Below are 13,583 nucleotides of genomic sequence, written 5' to 3'. Positions count from 1 at the left end.
TAATTACGCAAGGGGTGGACTCCCTTTGCTCATATCTGCCTTGCTCAATCTCTCTGTTTCCTAAATCCTCAGGAATATGTTGCCACCCACCTTGCTATCTCTGAAGGATTTTCCAGTGTACTTCATCCAGCTTCTGGAGAACTTGTGCTCCTGCATCACTTCAGATAAAAAGGTCCAGTCTTCAGTCATTTGTATTTCTTTTTCCTGGAGGGTCCTGATGGAGAGGGATTTAAAAGCTGATCAAGAAGAAACAGACCAAAAACAGCTTGTTCTTTTTTTATATTCTTGGTCAGTATCTCGAAGACTTTTCAACTGTTTACTTATCCTTCCCTTCTGCAGTTTCCCACCACTGGAAGCTATTGTCCATCTAATGCAGAGCAGAATATGCCTGTAAGCTGAGACCAAATCCAAAACACTTCTTATAATGTTCCTACCACTGAAGCATCCTCAAATAGCTGTGAAATCCCAGAGAATTAAGCCCTTAATGGCAGAAACTAGCTTCTCAATTTTTATTTCCATATAAAGACTCACTCATACACGTTTTATTACTGTGAAACTGCAGCTGTAACCCTGGAGCGGAGCTCATTGCCTTTCAGCTTGACGGCACTTTTTCCACAAGTGTATCGTAGGTCCTGCCTTCCCCATCTCCTGTATACTCAGAACTGATGATGGGATCACCTTTGCTGGTGCAAATCTGGGCTGTATTTCTTCCTTTCTTGTTGCATGCTCCAGGCTGCTGCACTCACAGGGCTCTGCTGAAAGCCAAGCGACAGGGCCATGGCTCCTCTGCAGAGCCACCTTAACATTTTGCCATGCTCCCCTGCTCATAGCTGTTCTTCCCAGCATCCAGTGCCACAAATAGCACTTCTTGTGAGTCTTCCCTGATACGGCATCATAGGCTACCAGATACTTGCAAAAAAAAAGAACATCTTTCTCAGCAGGTGTCCTGAGCCCCCCAGGAAGTGTTTGCTGTTCTCTGTTTGCAGATCTCCTCTCATTTATCAGGCCATCCAGGTCACTCATCACTTCCTGATGTTAATGCTGGAAGATAGGGCCACTGAGTGCAAGAGTGGCAAAGCTGTCATGCTCCAGCTGGGCAAAAGTGGAGCCTCACTCAGCAAATATTGACACGTCTGCAAGCAAACAGAAGGCAGCTTTCAGCAAGCAGCTCTCTGGCTCCCTGAGCAGAGGCTGGACCAGAGATGCTTGGTGCTTTGTGGTTATGAGCTGATGTTTACCAAGCACAGGATGCAGGCATGGATCTTCAGCAGCTGTGATGACAGTGGCAAAATCACAGGTTCACAGGATTCACCAGCAGTGTGCCTACTGCTTACCTGCACTACTAGTGGCTGCAACCACTTCAGCTCCTGGAAAATCAAGCTGTCTCTGCCACTTCTCAGCAACTTCCAGTCAAGATTTCTTCAAGAAAATATTCAAGACAGTCTCTACTTAAAATGGCTAGCACAAACAGAATTTTGTTCCAAGACTTGAGTTCCCCTGACTTCCAGTTCTAAAACACTGCTTATGATATTCAGGTGATTATCGTCCCTCCTGTGGGTTGTTGGAGGTAGGGAAGTCACAAGTGTGAGTGCATTTAAACACAGAAGTCATAAGAATGAGTCCTTTTCATGGATCCATGAATTCAAGAAGCCAGTCTTTCACAGAATCAACTCTTACCAAAATCCCCAAATGTAGTTCTTATACCTTATAAAAATTACATATTATTATACACTGTAAAATGGGAGTTTGATGTCTCCTTTCAGACTGCTGCCTGCAAGCTAAAGGACCACACTCCCTGCACAGGTGGAGCAGAGTCCTTTTTGCCAAGAAGAGAAGGGATAGCCAAGAAGGGGTCTTGATGGATTGGGTTCACTTCCTGGCCCACCCCCTATGACTTTGAGCAAGTTATTTGATCTCTTAATGCTTTAGCTCCTATCCATGAAAAGGAAGTGATAATGCTTTCTCTCTGCAGCTCTTTCTTTTATCTACTTACGCTAAAAGCAACTTGGCTTTTTTTTTTTTTTTCCCCCAGTGTTCCTGTGTTTTCTGTTTGTATTTCTGGTATGTAGGTTCTTCTGCAAGTAATGTCTTCTCTTTATTTTCATGGAAATTAGAACAGATAAAAAGAGCACAACAACACTATTTGATAGAGCAAATTCTCAGCTACAAAACACTCTTTTTCATAGTAGGTATTATTATGAGCTATACATTTTCATCAGTGATGAACAACAGCCTGCATGCCGTGCTCATCAAAATTGCGCCAGTGGAGGTGACCCACTGTCACAGTCACCACTGCTGAAATGCAACACTCACAGTCTTACTGTGCTCACATTCACTGTTTGGTCTCCAGAAATGTTTAGCAAGCATCAGTGAATGTCAGCGGGTGCCATTTTTTCCACATGGAGGAATTCAGTGACACACCTTTGCTTCATACGCACTTCCACATCAGACATCTACAGTCAAACTGCCCCTCTGCTGCGATCTATCATGTGGCAACAAAATGTGAGGGAATACTGATGAGAAGAACTATGGCCATTTTACCAACATCTGTCTCTGACATCTTTGACCAACAAAATCACGCAGGAGGCGTTACTTTCGGAGCAGCCCTCATACAATTATATTGTGATCTGAGAAGGAGTTCCTGTGTTCTTCAGTAAATACAAATAATTATCTGTTCTCATTTAGAGCTTGAAGGCACCACCAAATAAGGCAATAAATAACGAAAGGATGACTCAGCTCCATAACTGACACTGTGTGGATCTACGATTAGGAATTAAGGAGGAAAACAATAACTTCAGGAGTCACCATGAGTGAGCTCCTTTCACCTCTTTCCCAAATGTCCAAATTCTTTCTTTACACTTGTTTTACACTCTCTGATTTGTCTCTAGTGCCTCTGCCTCTCATTTGCAGAGTAAAGACAACAGTTAATCCCCAGTTCCTTCCCCCTGCATGAAATAAACACATTAACTAATGTGCGTGCTTTGGAGACAGGCCTGATCCCTGCACACAGAGCATGTTGTCTCTCTTCTTCCTTGTCATTTGTCATTTCTAAACCAAAAATGTCAGTTTCCTAGAGCAGGGACTTTGTGTCACACAGGACAAAGTGCCTATAGCACTGTAGTACATAAGCAAAGCCATTGGTGTAGACTGTGCAGGGTTTCTTATTTATTAATTTCCCGGAGTAAATCAGAAACCAAACATATTCTATTAATCAGCTTCTTTGCTGAGCCAGATATTGAGTGATGACAAGTATGAAAAGTGTTGAAAAGGAGGATGGAAAATGCAGTCTAGGAATAGTGAAAGAGAGCATGAAGATTTGATTGGTGCTGGACCAAATGTCTCACTGCTGCAACAGTGACAGCTCAAGTGTTGGGCAGAACAGGAAGGCACAGAAGTGCTGCTTTGACAGCACTGGCGTTCTGATCCAAACCTCAAATTCTATGAAAAAAAACTATTTAATAGCAAATAACTTCATCCGTTCCTCTCCTCTGGCCTACCCTATTCCATGGTGCCTCTGCATAGGCCTATGAGTAAACCCAGAGTTCCCGTCTGGAGTCAGTTCTTTTGCCAAGATCACTGAAAATCACGTTCAAAAGCCAGAGCCAAAACTGCTATATGCCTCCAGCACTTGCAGGTCCACTAGTACAACTGAATTACAGGGAACAAATACAGCTAAGCATGTCGCTGGAGATCTGGGAGAGGGACAGAGAAAGAGAAGAGGGAAGCACAGCATGGCACAAAAAGGAAAAGAAAGAAATACAGAAGACACGGAATGGGCCTAAGAGTAAATTAAAAGGGCAAACTGATGATACCATTTGTAAATTATTTCTTGAATGACAGTTTGCACAATGACAGACAGAAACATCAACAGCAAGCACAGAAATTTCAATGCGACAGCAAGTTGCATTTCTCTTTCTGAAGTCCTAGATACTGACCCTGCATAAGTAACAGTACAGAGCTGTCAGTGTATGTGATGCTGAAAATTATGGCAGCCAACTTTTTCTTACAAATTACTTCCAGGATAAGAACACATAGGTAGAGACAGTAACTGTCACCTACGCATGAAAGACAGTGTGAAGTATTCTGTTATCCGGTGGCTGGTCTCCCAGCTGGACACTGAGGAAAGTAGGACTAGACTGCACCTCTGTCTTCTGCACATAGAAGAGGGCAAGCAATAAATGATTTATTTGAAGGCTTTTCCTGGTACAGACAGATGTGTTGTAGGCACACAAGGGAAACATTGCTTGTTGAAAGGTCAGCATATATTGGTTACAAGCAGGGGAATGTTTTTGCAGGAAACACAGGCTATGCAGAAGTAAACATACCTCCAGTGTGGAGTGCTGCAGTGATCCAGCTGAGTCTCTCTCTGGGGAACAGCTTCCCAGGAATGATGCATAAGGCCCTTGGGGTATTTACACAACCTGTTCTCTAAAGACCAGCTGCCACTCAGCACAGTTTATCTTCTTTTCCTGATTATTAAGTTTGTATTTTCTTTGCTAGTCCTGCTGCCTCTTCCTCCAGTTCCAGGAACTGTGAGGAGCTGTGAGCCTCTACAGCACCTGTGTGTGTGTGCCAGGCACAACAGCTGCAGCATCTCCAGGTGCTGCGTGCAGCCTGTAAGCCATGTGCATTTCCACTCTACTGTGCAATACCCTACAACTGAGTCCTTCCCATGCAGGTTTGTCTCTAAGCTTTGTATTTTCCTGAGGCATGAAAATTGTTCTTTGCTCCTGGCATCTCTGCGTTTTGTGTACCTTTCAAACATGAAAGCTCTCATCATTCTGGTGCAGTGAGTGCACCTGAAAAGGCACATCTCCTTGTTGCTTCCAAAATAAGAAGGGGAGACAAGGTTCCAATTTATGAAGAGCCAGGCGGAACTTGTGTAGAGGCACAGGGAATACACACAATCACAGAATCACAGAATTGCCAGGGTTGGAAGGGACCTCAAGGATCATGAATCTCCAACCCCCTGCCACATGCAAATGAGGATCTCATTGGATCCTTGCATTTGATTCCTTAAGATACTTTTACAGAGGGTCAAAGTCTCTTTTTATTTCTGTTTGCAAAGACTTGCATGTCCATTTTCATGCTAGGTCTCTCTGCAAGGATGCAAAAGCCTATACTCAAATATTTGTGACAGCCTCCACCTTGGGCTGGAGGAACCCTGACTTTCAAAGGCTTTCCAAACACATGAAGATTATGCAGTCCAGGACAAACTGCTGGAATCTTTTCAGTACACTTCTTGGCCAGGATTTGGCTTACTTCTAGCAATAGCAAAATAGCAATAGCAGAGAGATGCATTCTTCTTTGTGGAACAAAGAGGGCACTGTTTACCAAACTTTGCAGTATGAAATTCATTCAGTGAAATTCATGTTCACTGCTTGCCTGCTCCCTAATTTCATAGGCCTGCTATCCTGACTACCTTCACAGCCCCATTATTTTTTGATTCAACCCCTGTAACAGTTAAAAAAATCCACCAATTGCCCATAGATCACAATTCCCACCTGCTAGTGGAATACAGGACATAAGAGAGAGATTTCTTCATCTATCCATCACAGATCTCCTCTAGTCATAACACTGCAGAGAAAGAATCCTCTAAAAATATGATTTAAAAAGTTGAAATGTTCATTAAGTTTACACACACACACAAAGCTTTCCTTGCTAACTTTGGTTTGTATTAGCTGAAAAACAAATGAAAGAAAAAATGATAATGTTACTATTAATCAATTGTTCATAGCACCCAAAGAGGTGCTATATAACACCAGGAAAAAAAAATTATTGTAGGCTGTAGTCTCATAAATAAAATTCTTAATGTAGGCAGGGTAGGAATGAGTGCCTTGATGTTGTTGCTACAGACTGAAGGAACTGAGGGGCTGCTCTTGGTAGATATGAAGTCTACGCCTGTTTGGAGGGTAGAATTTCCAGAGTATACAAAGCAGCCAGTCATTAGCCAAGGTTACTTCTGACTTGAGCAATCAGTTCCATGGACTTTGGCATTGTTATATAACTGTATTCAGAAATCCTCTGGGAGTTTGAACTATGCTGTTTTGCTCTGACAAATAATTTGTGAGGCATCTCTACCCTCAGGAGTCCATACTGTGGACCAGCTGTGGTCCATAATGCGGAACATCTGTCAGCTTTCTTTGGAAGAGTGGTACTCCTAATGACTGGTCCCCAGGTCATACTCTAATCACTTCCCATGATTTTATCTTTCAGCTCTTTTTCAGAGGATGTAACCACTTCATAACCATTTTACCTTTCTCACTAAGTTTATATTGTAGGTTTATAATCTTGTTCCTCCATGTAAAACACTGAGAAACTTATTCCACCTTATCACAATTACTTTACTGCCATTTCTGCTACTATTGTTCATTGACTCCTCATGTGCACTCTACAATCTACAGATGAAAACCTGATCCAGTAAAATAAATGGAAGCCTTGCTACTGGTTTCTGCCAGACCTGTGCTTTGACCAGCAGCCTCTGTATCTTAACTAAGATACATCTTCTTTTATCTTTTCCTTCCTTCCTTCCTTCCTTCCTTCCTTCCTTCCTTCCTTCCTTCCTTCCTTCCTTCCTTCCTTCCTTCCTTCCTTCCTTCCTTCCTTCCTTCCTTCCTTCCTTCCTTCCTTCCTTCCTTCCTTCCTTCTTTCCTTCCTTCCTTCCTTCCTTCCTTCCTTCCTTCCTTCCTTCCTTCCTTCCTTCCTTCCTTCCTTCCTTCCTTCCTTCCTTCCTTCCTTTTCCTTCCTTCCTTTTCCTTCCTTCCTTCCTTCCTTCCTATTGTTTTTTTTTTTTCCACAGCAAGAGTCTTCCAACCATACAGCAATACATATAGCAATGTACCTGAGCTTTTATTTCTGCTTACACCAAGTGGATAATGTTCTGAAATTGGCAGCCTATTCTCATGCAAGTATATACAGCTGTGGTCTGTCACTTCAAAGACAAATGATCTCAAACTGCCAACATGTAATTCTGGGCTAACAGGGGCAAAAATAAAGCTGTGGTCAAATGAAAAAAAAAAACATTAAAATGTTTTGTATTTTGTAATTGAGTATTTATACACAGAGACAAACTGAAGTCTTAGAACTAGACGTCCAGATCAGTCAGTACTGAACTGAACAGTTATTTCCCAAAATGATTATATCTTTCCTCATCCCTGCTGATCATGGTAGCTCTGAAATAAAAAACTACAACAGTGCTCAAGGTTGCATCATGGTGATTTTCTGGGTAAAGAAATTTGGTTCAAAAGCACTCCAAGTCTGCACATCTCAATTTTTCAGAAAATGGTAAGCCAGGTTATATATCTCTGGCGACAGCCCATTCCACAGTGATTCTACTGTGCCAAGTTGAGTTTTGTGATGTGTTTGTACTAGTTTAAGGTGGAGCATAAGAGACACTGCACTGCCTAAAACAGGAGTTCAACACACCACCCACTTCCCCGCCCTTAATCTCCATTTCCTTTACAGTGGACACCCAGGAGAATGTCAGGAAGGGGAGAAAGGAGAGGATGGATGGTAATGGATTCAGACTGTACCCTGATAAGCAAGCAGGATCTGAGGCCTCTGAAAATAGTCCCAGGCCTCCCAGTTCAGATGCACATCTACACTTCAAAAGTTGTTGTCAGTATGTAATTGTCCTGTGGCTGGCTATAAAGCCTAAACAACTGAATATGTGATGCCCACCCTGTTTTCCAGTAGCATAGCATTGTGCTGGTGCATTGATAGACTCACAGTGGGGGGCTGAAGAACATGGTTTTTCTTCTTTTCATTCAGAAAATTTCCTTGGCTTAGATCTGGAATGACCAGCCCTAACTGGACAGTGACAAGGTCCCTGTGCTATGGGAAAATCTGTGATAGAGGCAGGTAGAAACAAAGGCAAATAAAACAGTTACTGCAGGAATGCAAAATTGGTGGTTTTCATTGTTATATGTGATATTACTTGTATTTCAGTGCAAACTAAAGATCATAAATGTGGCTGGAGAATGATTAATTCTGCTATGTGCAAACAAACCCAGAGTGACTCCCCTTGAAGTTCTTGAAGTTTACAGGTGTAAGTGGCTCACATAAAAGAAGACCTTTAAATTTGCTTGTTTGCTTTTTTTTTTTTTCCCTCCTATAAATTTTATCATTTCTTCAAAGGTCAGAGAACTGGAAAAGAGATCAAACCAGGAAAGACTGGATTTTGCAAGCATAAGTGTGACTTGAACCTATGAATTACATATTTGTAAGCTTAATCAGGTTTTGGGAATGATCCAGATAATGATAAAGAGGTCAAGGAAAGAAGGAGAGAGGTGGGAAATAAATTTCAAAGGCTTATCACACTAGATCAGGTCATTAATAAAACTGATTTAGTCTTCCTTCCCAATAAAAATACAGCCTGCATTCTCTCTTTACAGCAAGTAGGAGTCTAATCAGATCAGAGAAAAAATCTTCTATCAGAACTCTGTCAATATTGAAATGTCATTAAAAGTTCTGCCAGTTGAAACAATTTTCCAGCAGAGAGGATAAAATACATTTTACAGAGTGGTCTATAACTTCTATCAACGATAAACTTTCCCCTCCCAGTTACACACACTTACTTCACTTTTCAATAGCTATGTTGGAAGCACGTATCCATGTAACATTTGAAAATTTTCACATATAATTCACTTCTGAATGGGCAGTGTGTATTTAAGTTTTTACTAAATGAATAGGGATAAATTCTGCTCTTTGAAAATGTGATGCAAATCTGCATTATCTGTACTAATACAGTTTTTAAGTCAGAGGAAATGAGAGCACGCTTTTGGCCTCATGACATCCAAAATGGGAGCAGAAACATAACACAGGAAAGGGTTACTTTCTAACTGCTTGTAAGAAATAAGACAGATAAATAAATAATAATAATCGTTTTTTGTTTCTGAAAGGAGATATTTAGTCTACCTAAAACACTATTCAAGTCATTAAAGGATTCCCAGGTGCTAGTATTTGGAAAGGGTATTAGCTGTTCAAATAATTTAGGCAGAAGCCTCTGCTGTTCTCTCTCCTGGGTCATCTCAGATTTCTTCTGTCTCTGCCCAGAAGTGAACACAGGCAGGAAAGAACAGTTGGAAATTTCAGAGGAGTAACATTTTCTTGTGAACAAAAAGAACAATTTTTTTCAGTACTGCAGTAAAAAGGAAGAAACCCCCCCTTTGTTAGTTCAATTGCAAGGCTCAGTTGGATGGAGGCCTACACGCTGCACATGGAGGGGAAGACAGCAGGAGATCAGACTCTGCAGCAGATGCTGAGCAGGAACCCTGTTTTCCTTCCCCTTTCAGAGATAATTTACCTGGCTACACTCTATTCCTGGGAAAAGAAACCACACAAAAGTGTCAGCACAATGTAGCTGGGTTGTTCCAAGATACTCAGCAGCAGGTGGAAAGAGTGAATCCACACAAATGCAGAAGACTTACTGAGGGGATGGCTCAGAGTGTCAGTGTCCCAGAGACAGGAATGCAAACACCTCTCCAGGAGGGAAGTCCAGATTCAAACTGCAGGCAACAATCTGAAGCCACCAAGCCCATCTGAGCTGATCCCTAGGTCCTGTGCACTTTTAAAGCTTAATAGTTCTAAGCAAGTGCCTGAGACTGAGTAGAAATTTTGGATTGGAAAGGCCTTTCCTGAGGGGGGAAAAAAAAAACAAAACAAAACATTGGAAATAGCTCTACAGATAGTGACAAGAAGAAAGGTCACTGTCCTCCTACTGTCAGACAAAGGGAGAAATACATACATCTCCAACTGGAAAAAAAGCACTGCCTAAATAAAAGCAAAGCTTACTATAAGCTTGTTTTCTGAAAACTTCAGTTAATGAAATTTGCCTAGTAAATTTTTCTGATCCCAGAGTCCAGCCAGATTCAATTCCTTACTCTGACCCAAGTTCTCAGACAGTAAGCCAGAAGTGTTCTTCTCATTGTCAACTTGCCAAATGCTTGTTTGCTTTTTTCACAATCACCCAGTTCTTTGTTGTCTCTGTGCTAAACTATTGGAGAGGTTCAGTCTGGAGCCACCTGCAAGCTGCAGACTTGTTGACCTTTATTCCAAAGACAGTTTGATTAAACTTGGTTATATTAAGACTGTGCTTGCTGATGACTGCTGATTCCCTTCTCTCTGGAATATACGGTCCTGGTCATGACTCAAAAAAGCTTAAATCATTAAGGTCCCTGCCACTATCTTCACTTTAGCAACTGCAGCTTGTGCTGAAGAGATGAGTGTCAGTCCTAAAAAATGAACTTGTAAAGACCAGAGCAGCAAACTGCAACCCAGGAACCACAAAAACTATTTGGTAGTTGTTCATACAAGGTCTATCTTTGCTTAGGATATCTAAAAAAAAATCATGTGTTAGCTCTTGTGAATGTATTAACTCCTTATACCAGGATAGTAGGATGAAGGGTAGCTTGAAATGTGAATATTTCAAAAATGCATTACATTTTCTTGAAACCCAACCACAATCAGGACCTACAGTTCCATACCAGATTCTTGCTGTGATATTTTTCTCTACCCAAGGTTCCTCAACAGCATTTTCCTTCTCAGACGCAGTTCGACTGGCAGCGTGGTAGGACAAGGTAGAAGAGCTGCACCTCACCTCACCAGGTACCTGGAAAATACAACAAAAGCTGTGTGTGTCCAGTTAATGTCAGCTGGAAGGATCATACCTACTCATGTGATGCCCAGACAAAATGAGGTAATCAGCACATTGGTGCTTTTACCCAGGAAATGCTTTACCTGTACCATGCACCAGGAGCTCTCAAGAAGATAGATGCTTACTAGAGAAGTGATGAAATGAATCTGATAGACACAGAAAACTTCATGTCACAAATACAACAAAGCTGTTGTCTCTCATTTCCATCTCAACCTGACTACAGCAGGATAACCATTTTGGGGGGGCATATTGCCTGTCCAGAATTACATCAAAGAGAATCTCTAGGGAAAGCTTGTCAAGTCATCCCATAGATTTCCTCTTTATCTCCGTGCAGCTGTTCCCATCCTGACCTACTAGCTCAATTTATTGTTAACTTTTTACTGAGGATGCTTCTGCAGTGATTCCAGATGTGGTTGAGCTGCAGCCTTCACTCCTATCTCTCCAACTGGACAAAGCAGAGAGCTTGTCTCATTAATGGAGAAAATGGCATTGGTCTTTGACAAGACAAAGACCTATATCTATTTTCTTTGAATAGTTTCCAGTCAGAGTATTCCCAGAGACTTGCCATATTTAGTACAATCTCAAAAACGGGGGGAAGAGCCAGTGTTAGAAAAAAGTAGGGACACTCCGGTGCCTTCTATTGCCGTTAAACTGTTGCCTATCTCCAGTGCCATATTTTATGCTCAGCATAGGTCAAAGTTTCACTTTGCAGCTCTTGAAGCTTCTCCAACTGTTTGTCATCCAAAATCTCCTTTCCTTTAGTCAGTCATCTCTTATGTCTTCCTTCCTGAGAAAGACTCCATACTTTGTTTTCTTGTTTGTTCTCTTTTACTAATCTATTTGCCTTATACAGCAGTGATTTACATGCAAAGGAACAACTCAAAGCCACAAGGTTTCTGAAGCCAGAGACAGCCTAAGTTTTGAGGTAAATGGGAGGAAAAACAGACTTTATATTCAACACAGTTGGGAGGAATATTTCTGCATACTTCCAGCTCCATCAGAATCAAGGGAACCCGAATTTGATTTCTCATCCAAAAGGATGCCAGCTATAGCTGAACAGCTGTGCTGTGGAGTAAAGCAGGGAGGAGCTGAAGCAGTTTGGCCATGAGTACATAGATGCCTGGTCTGCTCAACGGCAGGAGAGCTCAGGGCTCCAATGGGAGACTGCTGTGCACCACTGGAGCACAGCACCTTCCCTCAATGAAGGAGGTTATCAGTGGAAAGCTGCCTGACCTGAGCCAAGCTGAATGATGCCTGGTACCTATTTTCTTCCCTCCTGGCTGCCAGACTGTTGAGCTGCTTGTTTGAACCTGGGATGGCAACTGATGGGAGAACTGCTTTCAAACTGTTTAATAACAGTGATGGTAACCTCTGACCTTGCTGAATAGCAGTGCTTTTGACCTTTCATTTGTTAAATAATACAACCACTTACTTCCCGATGCTTATCAGTGTTTAGTAATTGGGGTCAAGACAAAGCAAGGCAGAATACAGTTACCTGCCAGACTTTACTGAACCAGGAAGAATTTCCTTAAGCTAAAGATTTCCTTTTTGATAATCTTCAGTCAGGACAGGCAAAGACTGGAGGCTGGGTGGCTTAGAAGGTCCATAACAAGCTAAAGAGCCTCTCAGCTACTAGCATCTGGTTTGAATCCAGTTGTGGTTGACAGTGGCAGAAATTCATTACGGTCTCAGTTTGCCTCTCTGACTTGTATGAAATGAGTTTGGCTTGCAGTTCTAGTGGTTATTGGCCAACTAGCCAGCCATATAAAAAAATATTAGTGTAACAAATGGTTCTAGAGACATTTGTGATTAAATAAGTTTACAATGATTGAAAATGTCTGTTCCCATAGGGAAAATCAGGCTAAGGCATGGTGGTAGGTGACAGTACGGACAAAAAGTTTGTGGTCACTCCTGCATGCTCTGCATGATTCACGTTAAAGAGAGGCGGTTAACCTTCAGGAATGCAAGTTGATTTTTCTGAGACATAAGTAAAACAAATGCGTCGGATTGCATGCTGGTAGGTCATCAAACATTGCACTTGACAGACAAGCAGGTGACAACTGTTCCAAAAAGCAGTCCCAAGAGCTGTGCTTTCCTTAGATGTGAGCAGGAAATAGATGAAAAACAAATCCAAGAATTTACGATGTGACAACGGATTTAAATATTTGTGTGTATACATATATTTATATAATGTGCATATAAAATTTTAAACTTTCTTAAGACATCAAACAAATTTTATTTGTCTAAGCTGCTGCATGACCTCATTATTTATTTACTGCAGCTTGTACGAAGCTGGTCTGCACGATTTGCGTGGCGGGAGCTATTTCTTGAATGTCTGTCTGGGTGTGATTCAGCAAAATAGGCCTCCACACAGCGATACGGGCACTGTCATCCATAAATGAGAGAAGAAGCCATTGACTAACAGAGGTACATGAGCTCAGTAAGGAGGTCAGTAAAAATGATGCTATGTAGTGAGATGCAGATGTATTTTCTGCTAATGTTCCCCAAAGAAATGTGGGTATGGTGGCATCCCAGCTAAGGTGCAATGTAACTGAAACGTCCTCCAGTTTTCTGACGTACCTTTGTGTTCTGGCCTCTCGAAATGGAGGAACGACACACACACCAAAGCAATCCTGCTCACCCCTGCCTGCATTCTTAATGCGCTGCTTGTGAGGATGCCCAGGTTGTGAGCAGGGTTATGGTTACACGGGACTGGCACAGCCGGGACCGGCACCGCAGCCACGCCTGTCTTCCTGCCAAGAGCAGGCCGGGTTCTTAGACCCCGCTTTCTCTCCGGTCGCTGCCTACTCATTAAGGCTCCCCAACGTCCGCCGCCATTTTCCACCCGCGCCCGCCACGCCGTTTCCATGGCAGCGGGGAGGCGGGCCTCGCCGTTGCTCAGGCGCCGTCTTTGATTGACGTTCACCGC

General features: G+C 42.2%; 1 long non-coding RNA gene across 2 annotated transcripts; it reads right to left on the bottom strand.

Moving 5' to 3' along the window:
* Positions 1-282: 282 nt before the first annotated feature.
* LOC149918930 (uncharacterized) lies at positions 283-13,527 on the bottom strand. 2 transcript variants are annotated; one of them, XR_016464135.1, is made up of 3 exons: positions 13,235-13,526; positions 10,485-10,609; positions 283-1,419 (listed from the first exon to the last, which is right to left on the bottom strand). It is a non-coding gene; the product is annotated as an uncharacterized LOC149918930 (long non-coding RNA). The 2 variants fall into 2 exon arrangements; XR_016464136.1 differs by lacking the exon at positions 283-1,419 and adding an exon at positions 8,093-9,635 and having other exon boundaries at positions 13,235-13,527.
* Between the last annotated feature and the right edge of the window lie 56 nt (positions 13,528-13,583).

Source organism: Phasianus colchicus, chromosome 2, assembly GCF_987193195.1.
Source record: "Phasianus colchicus chromosome 2, bPhaCol1.hap1.1, whole genome shotgun sequence".
In the NCBI taxonomy this organism is placed as follows: domain Eukaryota; kingdom Metazoa; phylum Chordata; class Aves; order Galliformes; family Phasianidae; genus Phasianus; species Phasianus colchicus.
Note: the sequence above shows the minus strand (reverse complement) of the source record. Positions and strands in the feature narration are given on the sequence as shown.